The following is a 7,456-nucleotide window of genomic DNA, read 5'->3' as shown; positions in this document are numbered from 1 at the left end:
AAGCCCCTATTTTAACCTTTTTTAAGTAGACAATTTCAAACATTCAGAAAGGCTGCAACTATAAGAATAATGCAAAAAGAATCCACATACCTTTACTCAGGTTTGCTTAATAACATTTTACCCCATTTGCTTTGTCACTCTCTCTCTTTTTGCCTGAACCGTTTGAGGGTAAGTTACATCCATCATGGCCTTTTACCCCTAAACTTTTCAATGTGTCTTTCCTAGAAATCACGACAGTCTCTTACATAACGACAGCCCAGTTATCAACTTAAGGACATCTAACACTGACACAGTACTTATCTAATCTACTTTCTGAATTCCAATGTCGTGAATTAAACCAACAGTGTGTTTTACAGCATTTTTTGCCCCCTCTAGCACACATAACCAGTCTAGTGCTGTATTTCATTGTCATGTCTCTTTAGCCTCCTTTTTTTGTAAAAAAATTAGTTTATTTATTTATTTATTTTTGGCTGTGTTGGGTCTTTGTTGCTGTGCGCAGGCTTTCTCTAGTTGCGGCAAGCAGGGGCTACTCTTTGTTGTGGTGCACGGGCTTCTCATTAAAGTGGCTTCTCTTGTTGCAGAGCACAGGCTCTAGGAGCTCGGGCTTCAGTAGTTGTGGCATGCAGGCTCAGTAGCTGTGGCTCGCGGGCTCTAGAGCACAGGCTCAGTAGTTGTGGCTCATGGGCTTAGTTGCTCCACAGCACGTGGGATCTTCCTGGACCAGGGCTCGAACCCATGTCCCCTGCATTGGCAGGTGGATTCTTAACCACTGCGCCACCAGGAAGTCCCCAAAAGACTTTTAAAATGGCTATGGTTCAAGGTCTGATAAGAGTTCATTTGATAAGGAAATTCAGTTATTTTTGTGGCATACAACAATTTAAGACAATAATTGGATAATGAGGGTATTGATAAATTTCTCTGAACTTCAACTTCTGGAATACCTATATCAGTAAACTTATATCCATATATATATAACGTAAGAAGGTTTATTATCACTTCTTATTTGACAATGTTTCCCATGTAATTTAACATGCGAAATAAACCTAATTAGTTTAACATCTCCTTTATAAGGTGAGAGACAAATATTTGGGGAATTTCCAGGGGCCCTCTGGGAAATCTCAAAGTTAGTTTGAGGTCAAAAAGACTCCATTTAGATTTGATCTGGGAAGTTGTAAAAAATGTCAAAAGATTTGAACATTTGACTAAATAGGATCACAAGTCATTATGAAATAATGCTTATTTAGCAGGAGTGACAATAGAAGATATTAAAAGCAAATACAGAAGGTTACATTGTTGTGAACAAAATTTAGCTCTTTTAGTATTGAGAAGACTCAGTTCTCCAAGGTAATCAAAGATCTAATAAAGACAACATGAAGCACAGGAAATTATTTTGGTAAGACACAATATCTTTGCTTTCCTGGCAGATTACCCAAAAGGCAACAAAACAAAAACAAAAACAAAAAGCTTTCGCCATCTCCTATCAAGAGCAGACTAATACTCCAATAAAACTCTCTTTTTAACAGAAACAAAAACATATTCTAATTCTGCACCGGTGTACTTTTGATATTAAGGCTCATTCTTTAAAAATATAATTCCAATCATAGCCAGCTTGACCACACATAAAATTCATTTCCAGGATTCCTTTTCCACAAACCTTCTACGAGGTTTTTTTGTATCCCTTCAGGTTTTGTCTTATATTTGTCCTTACTCATTCTTCATCAGCCAGTCATTCCACGTCTGGACAAAATTACTTTCCTTTCCTCTTAACAAAAGTATGTTCTTTATACCTTTCCTTATCCTAAAAACATATTCTTAGAAGTACCATACGACTCAGCAATCCCACCACTGGGCATATACCCTGAGAGAACCATAATTCAAAAAGAGTCATGTACCACAATGTTCATTGCAGCTCTATTTACAATAGCCAGAACATGGAAGCAACCTAAGTGTCCATCGACAGATGACTGGATAAAGAAGAAAAAAAAATTAAAATGGTTCTGAAGAACCTAGGGGCAGGACAGGAATAAAGATGCAGACATAGAGAATGGACTTGAGGACATGGGGAGGGGGAAGGGTAAGCTGGGACAAAGTGAGAGAGTGGCATGGACTTATATATACTACCAAATGTAAAATAGATAGCTAGTGGGAAGCAGCTGCATAGCACAGGGAGATCAGCTCCGTGCTTTGTGGCCACCTAGAGGGGTGGGATAGGAGGGTGGGAGGGAGACACAAGAGGGAGGAGTTATGGAATATATGTATACGTATAGCTGACTCAATTTGTTATACAGCAGAAGCTAACACACCATTGTAAAGCAATTATATTCCAATAAAGATGTTAAAAAATAATAATAATTAATGACAGTAATGCAATATAACTCCTTGAATAAAATAAGAATCTATAAAAAAAATTCTACTTTCCTTACCTACTTTTTATACACAGTTGTTTTCTTTCACTCTTACTACTTCTAGAGTTTTTAATTAAATGTATTGATTAGAATTCTTAACCCTTAGAAATATTAGTTTCTAGTGAAAACTGAGAGGTAAGCAATTATGGACTGGTTGTTACATCAGCATTCTGTGCACTGGCAAATTTATAAATGCTCAGTAATTTCTAGAAGTACAGTCTTTCTCAGTCAACTTTTTAATGTGGCAGAAGACATGTTTACTATTAGACCCAAACATCTTTTTTTTTTTTTAACATCTTTATTGGAGTATAACTGTTTTACAATAGTGTGTTAGTTTCTCCTTTACAACAAAGTGAATCAGTTATACATATACATATGTTCCCATATCTCTTCCCTCTTGCGTCTCCCTCCCTCCCACCCTCCCTATCCCACCCCTCTCATCAAACATCTTTAATTCCTCTGTAATAAGAATCCAAAAGTAGATGAACTTATATTCAGTTATTAACACTTCAGTGTTATATTTTATTTGGAAATGATCTAGATATTCAATGACTATCCATCATTTAACTTTAAGGTTTCAAGCTAACAAAAAGTTTTGGAAACTATTTTTAAACAATTATGTTTAGCTTACTCATGAAAATTTCACAAGACATTAAACAGCTCACCATCTTCTTAAGTAATTTTTCTTGTTGACAGGTTCTGGAACAGTGACAACATGAGCTTATTTGACTTTTAGTAAACCTAGGTAGAATAAAAGTTGTATGTTTGCATTATATTTAATGTGAATAGCTCTGAAGACATGTTCGTTTTAACTAAACCAACAAAACTTCAAGTAGCTTTTATTTATTGAAGATTATCCTATATCGCTTGAACTTGAAACACTTTTGGGTTAGTTTCTATATTTCTGAGAGAATACTTGATTTGTATAAGCACTTATTTTTCATCAAGCTAATTAAATAGAACTCTTTTACAAATTAATTTTGGCAATACCCTCTACAAGTAGAAAAATCACACATCTATCCATATGTATATAAATATACATAAACATACAGACAGATACAGAGATCTTATAGTTTTTTTAAAATTAATTAATTTTATTTTATTGTTTATTTTTGTCTGTATTGGGTCTTTGTTGCTGCGCACAGGCTTTCTATCACTGCGGTGAGCAGGGGCTACTCTTCGTTGCGGTGCATAGGCTTCCCATTGTGGTGGCTTCTCTTGTTGTGGATCATGGGCCCTAGGCGCACAGCTTCAGTAGTTGTCACACGTGGGCTCAGTGGTTGTGGCTCACGGGCTGTAGAGTGCAGGCTCAGTAGTTGTGGCACACAGGCTTAGTTGCTTCGCAGCATGTGGGATCTTCCCGGACCAGGGCTCAAACCCATGTCCTCTGCATTTGCAGGTGGATTCTTAACCACTGTGCCACCAGAGAAGTCCCAGAGATCTTATAGTTTTAATTTTTAAATTGCAGCCATGAGAGAGGATTGGTTCAAGATGGCAGAGTAGAAGGACATGTGCTTACTCCCTTTTGTGAGAGCACCAGAATCACAACTGCTGAACAATCATCAACAGTAAGACTCTGGAACTCACCAAAAAAGATACCCCACATCCAAAGACAAAGGAGAAGCCGCAATGGGATGGTAGGAGGGGTGCAATCACAATAAAATCAAATCCCATAACTGCTGGGTGGGTGACTCACAAACTGGAGAACACTTATACCACAGAAGTCCATCCACTGGAGTGAAGGTTCTGAGCCCCACATCAGGCTTCTCAACCTGGGGGTCCAGCAATGTGAGGAGGAATTCCTAGAGAATCAGACTTTGAAGCCTAGTGGGATTTGACTGCAGGACTTTGACGGGACTGGGGGAAACAGGGACTCCACTATTGGAGGGCACACACAAGGTAGTGTGTGCATCGGGACCCAGGGGAGGGAGCAGTGACCCCATAGGGGACTGAACAGTCCCTACCTGCTAGTGTTGGAGGGTCTCCTGCAGGGGTGGGTTGTGGCTGTGGCTCACTGTGGTGACAAGGACCATGGCAGCAGAAGTTCTGGGAAGTACTCCTTGGCGTGAGCCCTCCCAGAGACCGCCATTAGCTCCACCAAAGAGCCGGGGAGGCACCAGTGCTGGGTCACCTCAGACCAAAAAACCAACAGGGAGGAAACCCAGCCCCACTGATCAGCAGACAAGTGGATTAAAGTTTTACTGAGCTCTGCCCACCAGACCAACACCCAGCTCTACCTACCACCAGTCCCTCCCATCAGGAAGCTTGCAGAAGCCTCTTAGATAGCCTCATCCACCAGAGGCAGACAGCAGAAGCAAGAAGAACTACAATTCTGCAGCCTGTAGAAGGAAAACCACATTCACAGAAAGATAGACAAAATGAAAAGGCAGAGGACTTTGTACCAGATGAAAGAACAAGATAAAACCCCAGAAAAACAACTAAATGAAGTGGAGATAGGCAACCTTCCAGAAAAAGAATTCAGAATAATGATAATGAAGATTATCCAGGACCTCGGAAAAAGAATGGAGGCAAAGATCGAGAAGATGCAAGAAATGTTTAACAAAGACTTAGAAGAATTAAAGAACAAACAAACAGAGATGAACAATACAATAACTGAAATGAAAAATACACTAGAAGGAATCAATATCAGAATAACTGAGGCAGAAGAATGGGTAAATGACCTGGAAGACATAATGGTGGAATTCACTGCCACGGAACAGAATAAAGAAAAAAGAATGAAAAGAAATGAAGACAGCCTAAGAGATCTCTGGGACAACATTAAATACACCAACATTCACCTTATAGCGGTCCCAGAAGGAGAAGAGAGAGAGAAAGGACATGAGAAAATATTTGAAGAGATTATAGTCGAAAACTCCCCTAACATGGGAACGGAAATAGCCATCCAAGTCCAGAAAGCACAGAGAGTTCCAGGAGGGATAAACCCAAGTAGAAACATGCTGAGACACATAGTAATCAAATTGACAAAAATTAAAGACAAAGAAAATTTATTGAAAGCAACAAGGGAAAAACGACAAATAACATAATTCACTGCCACGGAACAGAATAAAGAAAAAAGAATGAAAAGAAATGAAGACAGCCTAAGAGATCTCTGGGACAACATTAAATACACCAACATTCACCTTATAGCGGTCCCAGAAGGAGAAGAGAGAGAGAAAGGACATGAGAAAATATTTGAAGAGATTATAGTCGAAAACTCCCCTAACATGGGAACGGAAATAGCCATCCAAGTCCAGAAAGCACAGAGAGTTCCAGGAGGGATAAACCCAAGTAGAAACATGCTGAGACACATAGTAATCAAATTGACAAAAATTAAAGACAAAGAAAATTTATTGAAAGCAACAAGGGAAAAACGACAAATAACATAAAAGGAAACTCCCATAAGGTTAACAGCTGATTTCTCAGCAGAAACTCTACAAGCCAGATGGGAGTGGCACGATATATTTAAAGTGATGAACGGGAAGAACCTACAACCAAGCTTACTCTACCGGGCAAGGATCTCATTCAGATTCGATGGAGAAATCAAAAGCTTTACAAACAAGCAAAAGCTAAGAGAATTCAGCACCACCAAACCAGCTCTACAGCAAATGCTTAAGGAACTTCTCTAAGTGGGAGACACAAGAGAAGAAAAGGACCTAAAAAACAAACCCATAACAATTAAGAAAATGGTAATAGGAACATACATAGCGATAATTACCTTAAATGTGAATGGATTAAATGCTCCAGCCAAAAGACACAGGCTCGCTGAATGGATATAAAAACAAGACCCATATATATGCTGTCTACAAGAGGCCCACTTCAGACCTAGGGACACATACAGACTGAAAGTGAGGGGATGGAAAAAGATAGTCCATGCAAATCAAAAGAAATCCGGAGTAGCAATACTCATATCAGATAAAAGAATTTAAAGAATGTTACAAGAGACAAGGAAGGACACTACATAATAATCAAGGTATCAATCTGAGAAGAAGATATAGTAATTATAATATATATGCCCCAAACATAGGAACACCTCAATACATAAGGCAAGTGCTAACAGCTCTAAAAGAGGAAATCGACAGTAACACAATAATAGTGGGGGACTTTAACACCTCACTTACACCAATGGACATATCATCCAGACAGAAAATTAATAAGGAAACAAAAGTTTTAAATGACACAATAGACCAGATAGATTTAATTGATCTTTATAGGACATACCATCCAAAAACAGCAGATTACACTTTCTTCTCAAGTGCGCACGGAACATTTTCCAGGATTGATCACATCTTGGATCACAATCAAGCCTTGGTAAATTTAAGAAAATTGAAATCATGTCAAGCATCTTTTCCAACCACATTGCTATGAGATTAGAAATCAATTACAGAGAAAAAAATGTAAAAAACACAAACACATGGATGCTAAACAATATGTTACTAAGTAACCAAGAGATCACTGAAGAAATCAAAGAGGAAATAAAAAAATACCTAGAGGGACTTCCCTGGTGGCACAGTGGTTAAGAATCCGCCTGCCATTGCAGGGGACACAGGTTTGAGCCCTGGTCTGGGAAGATCCCACATGCCATGGAGCAGCTAAGCCTGTGCGCCACAACTACTGATCCCGTGTGCCACAACTACTGAAGCCCACGTGCCTAGAGCCCGTGCTCCACGGCAGGAGAAGCCACTGCAATGAGAAAGCCCGTGCACCACAACGAAGAGTAGCCCCCTCTCGCCACAACTAGAGAAAGCCCGTGCACAGCAACGAAGATGCAACACAGCCAAAAATAAATAAATAAATAAATTTATTTTAAAAAAATACCTAGAGACAAATGACAATGAAAACAGGACAATCCAAAACCTATGGGATGCAGCAAAAGCAGTTCTAAGAGGAAAGTTTATAGCAATACAAGCCTACCTCAAGAAACAAGAAAAATCTCAAATAAACAATCTAACCTTACACCTAAAGGAATTAGAGAAAGAAGAACAAAGAAAACCCAAAGTTAGCAGAAGGAAAGAAATCATAAAGATCAGAGCAGAAATAAATGAAACAGAAAC

Source organism: Physeter macrocephalus, chromosome 6 (genome assembly GCF_002837175.3).
Source record: "Physeter macrocephalus isolate SW-GA chromosome 6, ASM283717v5, whole genome shotgun sequence".
Classification (NCBI taxonomy): Eukaryota; Metazoa; Chordata; class Mammalia; order Artiodactyla; family Physeteridae; genus Physeter; species Physeter macrocephalus.
This window is presented reverse-complemented; position numbering follows the sequence as displayed.